This window comes from Dermacentor albipictus, chromosome 2 (genome assembly GCF_038994185.2).
Source record: "Dermacentor albipictus isolate Rhodes 1998 colony chromosome 2, USDA_Dalb.pri_finalv2, whole genome shotgun sequence".
NCBI lineage: Eukaryota > Metazoa > Arthropoda > Arachnida > Ixodida > Ixodidae > Dermacentor > Dermacentor albipictus.
The window spans coordinates 26,529,982-26,545,161 of NC_091822.1; the positions used below are offsets into that span (position 1 = coordinate 26,529,982).

General features: G+C 46.5%; 1 protein-coding gene across 1 annotated transcript in view; it reads right to left on the minus strand.

The window, feature by feature from the left end:
- LOC135897909 (uncharacterized) overlaps positions 1-15,180 on the minus strand; it is a 433,838-nt gene that overhangs the window by 241,928 nt on the left and 176,730 nt on the right. The gene's annotated exons all lie outside the window — the stretch shown is intronic.

Here is a 15,180-nt window from a genome sequence, read left to right on the forward strand (position 1 = left end):
CATGCAACGATGTATGCAATGTACCATGCAACGGAAAGGCAGCGGACGAAGGAATATCCGCGGGACATTTTGCCCTCTTTCGCGGAATCGTAATAACGTAAACGGTTTCGGTCTGCGAAAGCGACGCCTTTTAGAATCTGTACAATGAACGCCTTCCAGGCCAGTGATTCCTACTTCCGACAGCGCATGGTGCACTGGCGGCACGTAGAACATACGCTATGCAAGAATGCATAGTTCGTGTTCAGTAACAACTTGCTTTTGGGCATATTAAAACACATGTTTCCTAACTGTTGCTTGTTTCTCGCAGTACTCGCGACAACACTAAGTCTCTTAAGCAGAGCGCGTTCGAGATTCACAGGTGTTCCTCAATACACGTACTCATGGAGCATTACGCAGAATATGTGCATTTTGCTGCCCTCGGCACCGTGCGCCGGCCAGCCGGCGCTTCATCCTGGAAGATTGAAAAGAAGCGGCTTCCTTTACTTAAGGAACGCATTCTCCCGCAGACGTATTTTATCTGAGCGCGCAAGAAGCGCCGGCAAGTGAAGCTTAACGGATGCGCTGCAAGAGTGAGCAAGGCTCGACACAACGTACGCCTGCGAACACATCAAACGGCTGTTCCATGGGCGTACGTAGGCCCTTTCTTCTTGAGTACTGCTCTGCACCGTGCGACGGCTATCGCGAAACTTTGGTTCCGTGAAGCTTCACTAACCCATCTAAGAAGGCAGCTCAGCTGGCAGCAGTCAACGAATCTAAACGCGGAGTCAGAAATGACACTCTGCCTGCTCGCCGGTGCGCTGTCGTCGTGGCGTGGTGCCACCTGAAGTTTGTTCAATAAGGCACGACAATTCCTCAAGCCACAGCGGGAACATGTGCTTGTGCTCATCAACTCCACATGGATCGCAAATGGGTCGGTGTGTCGTACATATCTCCAGTGAATTCTAGTAGAGCGAGTGAGAATGCGCACATCTTTTTTGTATCGCCAGACGTCTAGCTCGAAAGTCCGTCTGAGACCCCCAGGAAGCCCTAGCAGAGAAAAGCAGGTTGAAAGCAGTGATAAAGGTGATTATTTTTAAAAGCAGGCAAGAAGTGGGCAGCAGCCGGTACCTGCGGGATATGAGAACACTTCAGTTGGCTGCCCTTATAAGGCATGTTTATTTTCATAAAAGCCGATGGAAGGAGCCGATTCGACCTCGCGGTCCAATTTGCGAAGTTCACTATGAACTTCTTTCAACATGACTTCGGCAAGGGTAATGAAATGAGACATCGCTTGTGGATCCTTTTGTTTAGTATTGCTGCGGAGCGCGCGCGTCCACAAAGCCCAGTTGCGTGCAGCGCGGGGTGGTTTCGCGAGAAATGTTAACAAGAGAGGAGAACTGCCCCAATAGGCGGCGCAGCGCCAACTGTCGGCTTCACTTATCTTTACGAAGAGTGACATCAGGGCCCCTCTTCAATTGTCCTTCCTCCATGCGGTGGACAAAGGTAGGCAGAAATGCGCCGGTTTGACCGAATACCCCATAAACTTCATAACGTAGCGGCACTCTCCTCCTACGTTTTCACTTCTCGATTCTGCTCTGGGTCATTCCACTCCAAATCAACCAGCGTTTTTTCAAACATCACAGATATAGCTTAAAAAATGGCCACATGTTTGTTAGAGTTCAAAACTCATCCTCCATGATTATTTTCCCTTGCAGAAATTTCGTAGAGTTTTTAGGACAATTTGTTTTTCCTGCCGAGCTGAACAAGACGGCATCAACCAACATTTTTTCCCAAAGACACTGTATTTTCACTCCTTCATATTGCGTTTGTGGCAACCGAAAGATGCGATGTGGCTGCGAAAATAGCAAATTTTATAAATACTTGAATACTTCGATTGGTTCTGCCCTAGCAAAAGCATGTAAAATTGCAAAGTTTGAGTTTTTTTCTCGGAACGTATAAGAACCTGGAAGTCACATATAAAATATATACTGGTAGCCCAGTTACCATGGTACAGCGGAAACATATTTAAAGTATGGAAGGTTTAGCCGTCCGCCGGAAAAAAAATTGTTAAATTCAATTTTTTTTTGCAAAAAGCTCCACATTCAAGGTAAAAAAACGAGCCTTAGTGGTCAACCTAAATATATATGCATTACATCATTAGATAGCCCTACGTGTCTACTATGCATGTGGGAAGCTATAAAAAGGTCTTGTATTTTAAACGCAAGAAATTATTTTTTTGAATTTTCGTGTCAGCACCGGTGTTTTTCCGACGTGAGTCAAGCTAGGTAGAGCACTGATTCCGGTGCCCCGCGGCACAGGCTTGCTGGCCTGGGATCGAGATGACAAAGCTAGCATCGTCTGCAACGCAGATGAAAGGGAGACGGTGCGATCATCGGCATTTCATTGCGAAGAGACGCACGCTTTAGTGCAATGTGGCTTGGGCTTAGTGTGTGTCAGGTAAAGCATCCTCCAATTGCACATGGAACTTCACGACCGCCTAATTTTTCTAGAGAGTCCTGCACATTTGAAAGGCATATTTCATACATTCATAAATTGAATTATTTACACACAAGTATAAATTAAGTGCAGAAAGAGCGCTCGCATTGTTCACGCAAAGCATTATAAATAAAATCTCGCCCTCAAATCGCTGAATTTATTTTCTATTTTCAGATGAACACCCTTTGCCCTGCTCACTGGGACCCAAAGACTGTCAGACGACACAAGTGAAAAATACCTTTCTGATTAGAACTGACAGCCTATATGAACGTGAACTTAGTCTTCTGGTATTGCGTGCGAAAAGCAACAAGGTCAGTTTAGAAACAGTATGCGCACAATATTATTACGTCTATATCAAGAAGTTCACGTCACTATGTGAGTCAAAGATGTGCTCGGACTCTTTCTCCGATCATGGGTCAAACCATCGGGGTACGAGGGTCATATCTCTGGGCCTCGCTGCAGCAGTGTCTCTCTTGGGGCTGGTTCCTGATGAAAGACTCTGTCCACAATGTAAAGTCAGGTGTTTCCAAATGCGGGCGTAGTTAGACGCAGCCAATAAGAGCTTGGCAGATTGCGAAACAATATGAGAGCCTACATTTGAAGGGAATGCATCCACCTCAACCGCGCGTTATTATACGCGCGTCCGGTCATCGAGAAGGGATTCTGCGTATATTGAAAATGAAATTAGTATTTTAGTATTCGTTCGCGAAACGCTAATGCGGTAACAGCATTTCATTCAAGCTCAAATGCATTCAGTGATCAATGATCGATTCGTACGACAAAGAAAATGATCGAAAAAACTTTCCCTTCTGGCATTGGCGCCTCGTTCATGATCCCGAAAAAAAAGTTGCTGAGTACTTCGGTGCATCAGAAAGTCAAGTTTGCATTGCTGTGAAAATTAGGCAACAGGGAGGAATTTTGTGCTCTCCTACTTCAAAGTATACTGCTGGACGACAGAACAATAAGAAGCATAATAAAGTTCTATGAGGATGAGCATACATCCGTCTGTCTTCCAGGCAAGAAAGACGTCGTCCGAGGCAAGGAAAAAAGATTGCTGCTAATGAATCTTAAGGAAGCGCACGAGGAATGGAAGAAAAGTAACACAGAGCTCAAGTGCGGTTTTTCTAAGTTCGCCTACCTGAGGCCACGCCACTGTTTACTTGCCCGTGCTCCGGGAACGCACTCCGTTTGCGTTTGCATTGACCACCAAAATGTAAAATTGATGCTGCAGTCCTTGGGCATTATACATGTGTGAGATAACAAATGAGTGCTGTATGACCGGTATATGCAGCGATTGCCCAGGAGATTCGTCGCTCAAACCGCTAATATTGAGCTCTCCTGCACAGAACCGGGGTTTGGCAGCAAGTATTTCTGACCGTCAGTGGGCTAGTGGAGTGCGCTGCCGATTGGAAACTCTCTTGTTTACCCACAATGACTTCGTAGACCGTCTCCTTTAGATGATAAGCGACCTAAAATTGCATCACTTTGTCAGCAAGCTCCAAGCTCGGCACCTACGCAATCTGAAGACCACTCTCACGCCTGCAAAAGCCATAGCTATAATGGATTTTTCTGAAAACTACAGCTTTCTCATTCAGAGCGCCTCACAGTCAATATACTGCGACAACTCTCAAGCAACAGTACACCCGATTGTAGTCTCCTCTCGCTCGACGAACTCTTCTAATGAACCACATGTGCAATCGTACGTAGTGATATCCGACTGCCTCGACCATACGACCGCCGCTGTTTCGACATTGCAGCAGATGCTGATGGAACAAGTTAAAGTAGACATGCCGCTGGTAGAACATGTGCACTACTTTTCGGATGGGGCTGCTTCCCAGTATAAGAACAGAAATAATTTTGCAAACCTGCGCTACCACAAGGAAGATGTTAGTTTGGATGCTACATGGAACTTTTTTGCTACATCACACGGAAAAAGTGCCTGCGATGGAGTGGGTGGCACCCTGACACGGTTGGCCTCCAAGGCAAGCCAACAAAGGCCTTTCTCAAGGCAGATTTTGACACCGTTCGAGCTGTACGACTGGGCACGTGAAAGCCTTTCGCACATAAAACCCATTGGAGTGCCGGAGAGCGCAATATCTAAGCGGGAGGTAGAACTGTCGTCCAGGTTTGCGAATGCTATGCGCATTAACGGAACCAGGTCCTTACATTATTTTCAGCTGACGTCACTTCTTCAACTAAAAGTTGCATTCACGTCTTCGTCGAAGACAAGAAGTGTTAAAGCTGTTCGACAGCCGGCGCCTGCTCGGCTGTAAAAGTGATATGGGCTATGTTCAGGCTAATGTATTCAAACGCAGTTGACATTAAATTTTCGTAGCCATGGATAAAACAGTCAGCGATACGGCATTGGAAATCGCCTGTCTTGGTTCGCATGCAATAAAAAAGCCACAAGCTCCTTGCTGAATAGTTTCTTGGGCTCACTTTGTTGCCAATATGTCTTTGCAGGACGGCTGCGCTTCATATATGTACGCTGTTTACGTGATCCACGTACTAATAAATAACAAAAATCATTTCTTGTGTTTAAAAACTAATATCTTTCTATAACTTCCCACATGCATAGTAGACACGTAGGGCTATCTACTGAGGTAATGCATATATTTTTAGGCCAACCACCAAGGTACCTTTTTTTAACTTGAATACGGAGCTTCTTGCAAAAAAAAAGAACTTTACAATTCTTTTCCATGCGAACGGCTGAACCTTCAATACTTTCAATATTTTTCAGCTTTACTATGTTAACTAGGCTACCAGTATATATTTTATATGTGACTTCGAGGTTTTTCTACGTTTTGAAAGAGAACTCAAACTTTGCAATTTTACACGCTTTTGCTAGGGCCAGAAGCAATCGAAGTATTCAAATATTTATAAAATTTGCAATTTTCGCAGTTACATCATATCTTTAGGTTGCCACAAACGCAAGATGAAGGAGTGGATCATACAGTGCGTCTTTGAGAAAAAATGTTGATTGATGCCGTCTAGCTCAGCTTGGCAGCAAAAACAAAATGTCCTCAAAATCCTACAAAATCATTGCAAGGAAAAATAAAAATGGAGGATGAGTTTTGAACTCTAACATACATGTGGAAATTTTTGCAACTATATCTGTGATCGTCGAAAAAACGCTGGTTGATTTGGCGTGGAATGACCCCTCTGTTTCCGCTACCTCCTCCAACGCGGCGCCACGTATACACCGCTCGAGCATAGCAGACGATCTTTCGCAGAGTGAATGCACGCAAAGCAAGGCTCTTTAGGCGCTCGTGTTGGCTTTCTAGTTCAGAGTAACTTCCTGTGAAGCAAATGATTTCTATATGGATGGTGATATAAATTCAGTGACGGCAGCTTTTTGTCCTGCTTCGATATTTTTTATGCATCTGAATGAGCGCTAAAGCTGTGGTACGACGACTTCGTGTGTAACGCAACATTCGTCAAGTGAGTGTCGCAAGATCCGTTGCGGATGGTTGTAAATGACACATTTACGGTCGAATGCCAACATACTGCCCTCCACGAAGCTCTCAGTAGCCTAAATAATCCGCGCCGTCCTTACCATATGAATTCGCGGCGCATATCAGCTATGGCGCAGAAAGGCCGACCGAGCACGAACAATTGCTGCCCTGAACGTTCGAAAGAATATTACAGGCCACAGTGCTGCCAATTTTAGTGATTGCCAATCTTTTAAGCATGCGCAAAGGATCTTAGATTGGCGATGGGGCTATTATATTTCTTGTGCCTCAAAGTCTACAGAAATACGCGCGTCCGGTCATCGAGAAGGGATTCTGCGTATATTTAAAATGAAATTAGTATTTCAGTATTCGTTCGCGAAACGCTAATGCGGTAACAGCACTTCATTCAAGCTCAAACAAGTGCACTATTTTTTCAGGTTAGTGACTCATCACGAATAACATTCCATCGTGCGTTAGCTCGTCCGTTCACTAAGTCACTTGTCGCGAACCGAGTTGCACTAAGGTGCATGCATTGAGGGCGGTTACGCTCACTCGGAAATAACATTTGTGAGATATGACTTTAGTGTAGTGATGACCGCGCAAAGCAATGCCGTGGTATGAGGTGGCCGAACGTGATCAGTGGGCACAGTGGCTTCGAAGGACGAAAGTAAACGGCGCGGACGGGGATGTTACGTTGACCACGATGGTGGAACGCCTGGTGTGCCACAGGGGGAGCGCATATTACAGGAACATCTAAAGCGTCTTAAGTGAAATGATGCAGTCGTTCAATTAGGGCTCAATTTGTTGTCTCATTGCGTGTGTCTCAATGACCTAGTGGTCGAACGAGCTAATAGTTGAACTAACGAGTAAGCGAACGACTAAACGAACGAGCGAACGACGACTAAACAAGCCAGTGCACGAGCGGGCGACCACACGTTTTTTTTTTTTTGCGAGTGCATCACGACTGCATCTTAACCTACAAAGACTTTAAAGCTGACACGAATTACCACGTACGTCTCACAGACTTACGATGCTGTCTTTCGGCGACGAACGTGGTTTCAGTATAGCACGCACGCTTTTCGTTTGTATCGCAAATCCACCGGGCAACCTCTAATGACGAACACGAACAAAAGAGGCAAACAAACTTAATCGCTCTATGGAGGGCTAGTCAGTAACTACAACGTGCAGAGGGTTGCTGTCCTAAGATGAGTTTTCACGCTCGAGCCGAAAATTTTGTTAAAAGAAATGCGCTGAATCCTAAAGGTTTCGTAGTCATATTTTCGCACGCAACCTCGCATGCCCGCGAAGTCACGCCTGTTGGAGCACAATATAAATAAGCGCGCCAAATACGACCATACTGCTTATATAAACAAGGTACACGTCGCGTAGGAATATACTTCGAGAGACTCCCAACTACCTCGTCTAGCCTTGTGGAGAATGTTCGTCTGAAGTTGTCAATCCCAATTCTATGGATCCATGTCATCGTAACCCGTAGCGCTTACTGGATGGTATCGAAAAGAGCTTCTTGTCTTTGTGGAACTATTTTGGCATACGAAGGCGCAGCAGGTTATGGTGATAAAAAATTCCGTGAAGCGACGTCGCACTTGGCACAAAAGTTCACGGCATTCGCAAACCAAAATCACACAGAAGAGCAATGGCGCTTCAGAAGCGAAAATAGCGCTCAAACACGACTGTAAACAAACGAGACCGGCGCGAGGGCCCATGCGAGGGCATTAGGCCAATGGCGACGCGGCGTCGGCCTCGACCAGAGCGCGCGAGGAGATGGCGGCACTCTTCAAAGAGGGGCGCTACATTAGGAAGGTTAAGGAGCTTTAGGGTTGACCTTCTATGCCAGTTCGTGCAGTTTTTGTTTGCGATAGACAGATACTAGGATAACATCATCCTCGCGCTTTGCACGCTGTGTGCGCGAGTGAAAGCATGCGACAGTGAGCCGACGATAGCAGCTCATACCGTAGCGCCTATGGCACCGGTGGATGGGAGGGAAGCAGAGCGTTGTACATCGGCCGCGCGCCATCGGACGGGCTTTATCTTGAAAGCGATTTGCATTGGGGGCACAGACTAGGTGGGCCGATAGCTCATATGTTTGCGTGCACTGTATTCTCACCTCTCAGATTGCATTGAAGCGTCGCTCACGCTAGCGGTTTAGCAGCGATTGTCCGCAGTCATCCAGTGGAAAGTGCTCATGCTTGCCTCTGCGCGCTGACACCGTACCAGGTAATTTAGTTAGCATGCCAATGCATACTAGGGGGATGGTGTACTCCGGCGGCTGCTGCGTACGGCTTGGCCTCACGAGCCCTGTCTTGAATACGATCGGCCCTGTCTTGAATAAGATCTAGGTGACCACAGACCCTTTCGGTGTTGAGTTCTCTACTCACGATGTTTAAACGTTGCAACTGATAGAGCTCTGTGCCAGTGCTGCGTTGTCGATTGACATTGAACGCTTATTATATCAACAGGTGAACTGCTTTTGCAGTTCGTGAACTAATTGAACAAGAAAGAGAGGTCCTCTGTATCAGCTCTTGCTCTTTTACTGTCGATTCCTTTTATGGGCTTATTTCGTTCTATCTGGCGAACACTCTGACTGTTTCATTTAATGACCCGCTCTATGTTCGAAAAAAAAATAATTTGTATACGCTGAAATTAGTTCACGCGCTTTGCCAGAGATATCTATGAAAACCCAACACCATGGTGTTGCGTTCTGCAGGGCAGCGTATCCCATCGCTGCCGAGTTTTTGCGACGCCTGTTTATCAAAGGTTGACCGACGTTACTATTGGGTAGCGTGGCGTTGTCGGTGGGCTGCAGGCAGACCATGGCGACCAGGCAAGGACGAGACGCATTCTAGTGGGAAACTTGCACGGTTTATTCAAGGGTTGGTGGAAAATGAGAAGAGAATGAAGTGTAAAGGAACATGGCGGTGCCCTTTAGATGGGCCTACTAAAATTTGAGGTGGGATCTTGCTCACGTCAACGTCACGTGATATGCACTGAAGCACACAGTGCTTGGCGACAGCACCCACTCACCCGGCGACCTCTCACGAGCCCGCCTCCGCAGGAGCTACCCACGGATTCTTGATCGAGGAAAGGCGGCGGTTCCTTTTTCCTTCGCGCGGCGTTGATTCGCGGAAAGGGCGTCTAGTTGCGGATAGGCGGCTGATCCATGGTCCCAGTTGACGTCTTCAGAAATGTTGCTCCGCTGGCGGCAGTGTGCGGTCCTGTGAATCGTAGACAGCTAATCACCTCTCTTTTGCGCATCGCTGGTTCGTGGAAAGGGCGTCTGGTTGTGGATAGGCGGGTGATCCATTGTACCAGCTGATATTGTGTGTCCTCGTCGTGCCTTGATCCTTTCATCTAGGCGACGTTGGTTCGCGGAAGCTCTCCTGTAAAGCTGGACAGTTCGAGGAAAGGATACCTTTAATACTGAAAGGATTTTGCGCCAAAAAAACACAACACACACAAGAAAGACGACAACACCACGGGCGCTCGTGGTGTTGTCGTCTTTCTTGTGTGTGTTGTGTTTTTTTGGCGCAAAATCCTTTCAGTATGCAAGATAACCAACTAGCCCAGCAGTTAACTCTTCTAAAGATACCTTTAATGTCGCACACACACAAAGGGGCCTGTAAGCACTGCGGGGTGTAAGCCAGACCGGCAACCCCTCGAGACAGCCACAACAAATTGGGAATGCACCCTTCGTTTTGATGAGACATGGTGGTCGAGCATCCTTTTTGCACGGGGTGTTACACGCCAACAGTAACACTGGTTGATACCTGGTTACAGTATGAAACGATTGTGCACGTTTTGAAGTATATTGATGATTTCCAGTGCCGTTAAATCATAATCAAAATGAGAACATTAACTCGCTTGCCGAAGAAATTTTAATGATACTTCGATCCTGCTATCAGGTTCACTTGCAAACTTTGCCAAGATAACTGGGGTACGGTTTCTCGACCTACTGGTATATTTTAATAGAGATTTATAGCTGTTAAGCATCTGTTGGTGCTACACACAGGGAACAAAAAGAACCTCCACCTCCCTTTTTTTTTAATCGCACCCCTCAAACTTTGCAAAGAGAGGCATTGTTTCCATGTGCCCCACGAATGCTGTAACGAAAAACTCCCATTCCATGCAGCTTAGTTTCCATGAGCAACTAGCCAGTCTAATTCACGCAGAATACCCAGCCTCTTTGTTGATAGCCGTGGCTGAAACTGAATTTAATGCCACAAAGAAAAAAAAAGGTATGGAGCGAATAAAGCAGCCGTTGCCCCAAAAGCGATAAACACAGCAGTGCTGCCATATATACATGGCATCTGTCACAGCCTCAAGGAGGTGGCCGCAAGGGGCGTAAAATATGTGCTATCTTCGCCGCGTAAGCTCTCCATGCTTTGGAAGCTCATCGCACCCAGCAAAAAGGGCCCCAGCAGCATTTGCAGATAGCAACATGGCAACATGTGCGAAAAATGCGCTCGATCAGTCGTCTACGGAATGGTGTTGTTACATCGGTAAGACCAGCCGATGTATGCATATTTCATTTCATTTCATTTATTTTCACCTTAAAGGCCCGGAGGCATTACATAAGGGAGGGCTTTAATCCTTGTAACAATGTTAGAAGAAATATACAGAACAGTAAGGAAACAACAATAAACAAATACAAGCCAGGAACAATTGTGAAAAAAAAAGGAACATCAGGTTAGAGTAAGGGTCGGTGGGAGCAGCAATTAAGCAGTGTGGTTATTTAACATTTCGCGGAACGTTTTACGGCTGTGCTATGGGACGACTGTCGCTTAAGCGAGAGGATGTACGTAAGGGTGGATTTAACAGGGAATGCCTGGAGTGTGGATGGTAATAAAAGGTGTGAAGCAAGCAGAGACGAGAGATGATCCGGCGGGAAGCAAGTGATGGTAGCTCAAGTGTACGTTTTAGTGCGGTTATGCTGGTATCACGAGAGTAATTGGAAGTTTTAAACCGAGGAGCGCGATTTTGTATTGCTTCTATGTCATAGGTTAGATATGATTGGGAAGGGTGCCAGATAGATGACGCATATTCTAACTGAGGACGTACGAATGTTAGATATGCTAGCTTTTTTATTTCTGCTGATGCAGCTTTCAGGTTGCGTTTTAAATATCCAAGGGTGCGTGAAGCATTAGAACAGATGATGTCAATATGAGTTGCCCATGATAGTGTCGATGTCATGTGAACGCCGAGATATTTGTAAGACGGGGCATGATTGATAGGAGCTGAATTTATTGTGTAGGTGTGACTGGTTAAGCTGTGGTTGCGGGTGAATGACAGAGCTTTGCATTTAGTAAGGTTAAGCGGCATGTACCATTTCTCGCACCATACTGCGATAGAATCGAGATCCTGTTGTAGTGCGGCGATTTCATTCGTGCTTTTGATTGTGGAATATAGGACACAGTCATCCGCGAAAAGACGCAATTTATTCTTAACGTTAGCAGGTAAGTCATTGATGTAGATGAGGAATAGTAGAAGTGATAAACCAGCACCCTGTGGCACACCCGATGTTACGCTGCTAAGAGATGAATTATGGTTATTTGCAGAGGTAAACTGTGTGCGCCCTTTTAAAAAGTGTTCAAGCCAGGTAAGCAAGCTATTTGAGATTCCGATAGATGCGAGTTTTTGAAGTAGGTGGTTGTGGGAAACGCGGTCGAATGCTTTTGAATAATCCAAGAAAATGGCATCAATCTGCAAATGAAGGTCCATGAAATGCAGAATGTTATGGGTGAACTCGGCGAGTTGGGTGTCGCATGAAAATAGTTTTCTGAAGCCGTGCTGGTGAGGGTAAAAGAAGTTAATAGATTCCAGGTGAGACATTAGGCTGGATGAGATTATATGTTCTAGAAGTTTAGAAGGAATGCTGGTCAGAGAAATTGGGCGATAATAATAAGAGTGGCACGCGAGCGGTCGCCACTCTTGAAGATTGGTACGACATGGGCTTTCTTCCAGTCGTCGGGCAAGCTTTCAGTCTTTAAGGATTGCGTAAATATTAGATGTAGTACCTGGCTGGAAATGTTACTGGTGTTAACTAGTATTTTGGCATTGATTCCATCACACCCGGCTGAGGTGGTTAGTTTGAGTGAATTAATGAGGCTACATATGCCATCAGGGTTGGTCTTGATGTCTGACATTAATTTTACTGGGAGTGGTGGTATTGGTTCAATGGGAGTGTCATTAGTGATGGAGAAAACTGAGGTAAGGTAGTCGTTAAGAGCTGACGCGCATTTCTCAGAATTAATGAGATGACCATCCGGATCTGTTAGTTCTTTATTACTTCTTTATTCTCTATTCTCTTTATTCTTTAAACTTCTTTATTCTCTAAGACCCCACGCTGTGACGACAAAGTCGAGGCTTTGATGATTATATGTGCAGTTATGATGATGACATGAGTCGATAACGATATGTACAGCTCAGGAAGGTGCGATGCGAATATTGTGCTCACGTTGATTTCCCGCTCTGGGTAGAAGCTGCCAGCCTGGCCGCAAAATTGTGCTACGAGACGTATCCTACCAGATGTTTCGTCTGGATAATATCGTATAGATAGCAAAGGGAGTCTTCCATTTGAGGCCACGCAAGACACTCATGCGCTCGAACATGGCAGGTGCGTCGCATAGTCCGAAAGGCATCAAGTTGAATTCGTAAAGAGCGTCCGCAATGACAAGTGCTGTTTGCTCGTGTTCAGATTCCTGCATTAGCATTCACCAGTAGCCAGATCGAAGATCAAGACAGGAGAAGTACTAAGCGCCCTGCAGAGAGTCCAATGCCTCATGAATTCGTGGCAGGGGATAAACGTCTGTGCTTGCGATTTTGTTGAGGGTGCGGTAGTCGAGGCAAAAACATACTGATCCTTCCTTTCTTTTGGAAAAGAACCACTGAAGAAGACCAGAGATTTGAGGAGGGAAATATTATATTCCGTTCAAGCATGTCAGACCTTTTTTTTCGGTAACTTTGAGCTCGGTAAGCGACACTCTATATGAACGGTGGTGAATGATGCAGGAGCCATTGTTCTAAATGGGATAAGTGGCAACAGGCGCCTTATTGAAGACGGGTGAATGGACGTAGAACAAGACACCGTATATTTTCAACAAATCGGGTAGATCTTCGGTCTGCGTAGGTTAATGGTCTGGGTGGGTGGAACTTGTCAGAACAAAGCAAGAGAAGTCGAGAGGAGCCAGAGAACACTCAAGGAAACGAGGATAAGGGATTGAGTATCAGCATCGCATGGGATAGTTCATCCATGCGTCAACAATTGTGGATCATGAGTAGTGTTCAACGCAATAAACAATGCGCACTCATCAGAAAAACAAAGCAGGGTAGGAGGGATCACAATTTCCATGGAAGAAATGCGCCCGTAAGGGTAAATGAACATGTCGAGGTTTACAATCTCGGGGGAACGAACGGCGATGACTTGTTCTCGAGACGGCCAAAGCACATCATGTGTGGCTGTTACAAAACGACCATGCGCATCATCTTCAGAAATACATTGCTGACTGCTGTCGGTCAGAGATAGGAGGCGCTTGCGAGAACTGATAAACGCGGAAGCGGACGACATGAGATCCTAACCCAAAATGAGTGTGTGAGTGCGCTCACGTATACCGCCAATACTACGTATGTGATGACGGGTGCCATTGGTGGAGGCACGTACTCTACATTGCACGATCAGGTGAATTGTGTCATTGTCTGCACCGCGCAAAGTACCGCCGCAGTATGGCGTGGTGACATTTCGTAGTCGGGACCAGTGTCAATGAGAGCTTCTACACAATCACCTTCCGCAAAGGCTAATAATAGATTCGACGGGTGCTCTGCAGAAATAATGGGCAGTCCGATCGATGCATTTTCCGAACCTAAAACTTCAGCGTGGAGTTTTGCGAGCGGAGGTCTGTGAGGCGAGCCGAATTGGGGACATTGAACGACGGCGGGAGGAAGGGGAGCGGCGCAGAGATGAATGGTAGGTGAAAGGCACATCGGCTGCGTATGGGGAAGACGGTGAATGGTGCGAAGAAGGTGGGTATGTCACCCGCTGGTAAGTCATATGTACACGGGTATCGGAGCGTTCTTGAAGAGCGTAACCACGTATTTTCCTGTTGGTGCTGTCTGGAGAACCTGGAAATGTGTTCTCAGTTCCAGCAGTAATAAGAAAGAAGACCAGTACGAAACCAAGCAGCGTAGGAAGGTTGAGCACGAATCTGCACCGATAATGAAGACACGGATGTATGTGTAGATGGTGTGGTCCCAGGCGTAGCCGTAAATAGAGACATCGCGGAAATGTCCGCATAAGTCGTTAATGCAGGAGCGTCGGTTGCGTCAGAACACAACGTATGAGGACTAGAGGTGAGCTCTGCATTAATGATTGCACGCAAGCCTGTTGCAGATGTGGAAGTGACAGCCAGAAGCAAAGAACGAGCATCGCGCATGGAGTTCCTCATGCATGACGGCACGTATCCAAGTACGCAGGTCCGTAGCCTCAGAGAGACGACCGTCATACGTATCTGTGTAAAGGCGTAGGGATCGCAGTTCCTCAAGGGACTGGCACATGGCGATTTCATTTGGCATGGTGCAAGGGTTCTGTGTAGCTAGGACGTTCAAACCAATAGTGTTAATTCTCTTGATGGGACGGATGCGGTTGCTTTCGGACATAATGGAGTTTACACGTCCACACATGCCGAGGACATCTTCAATGTAAGATGCGTGCTGACTCTCTAGGAAATTAAACGCGCTGGTCGAACCTCCTTTTTGCAATTTCAACGCAACAAAAACGCCAAACACAGCTGGAAACTTCTGCGAGAAAGTGTTCCAGCCAGAGAAGTCAGACTAATGGCTCAAGAACAAAGCTTTAGCGACGCCAGAGAGGTAGAAAGCCACGTTGCGAAGTTTATGTGAATTGCCCTACTATTGCAGTCGCTGACTCGACCGTAGTTCTCGAGCCAGTCTTCGACCTCTTCACCGCGTAAGTTAGCGAATACTTGGGGGTCACGTTGACGGCTGTTGATTTTTCCCATGGAGGAACACTGGGCAGAGAGGGTGGCGTTAGCTCTACAGGGTGGGTCTTCGGCGCTGCACCACACGGTTGGCTGAAGTGGCGACCTGAGCGGAGCTTCAGGTAGAAACGATGGGAGGACCTGGGGAACGAGGTGCAACCTCCACTACTTCTAAGAAACTTCATTCTCGGTCCCGCGCTCGACGACAGAGAAGTCGTGGCTCTGATGATGATTTGCGCAGATGA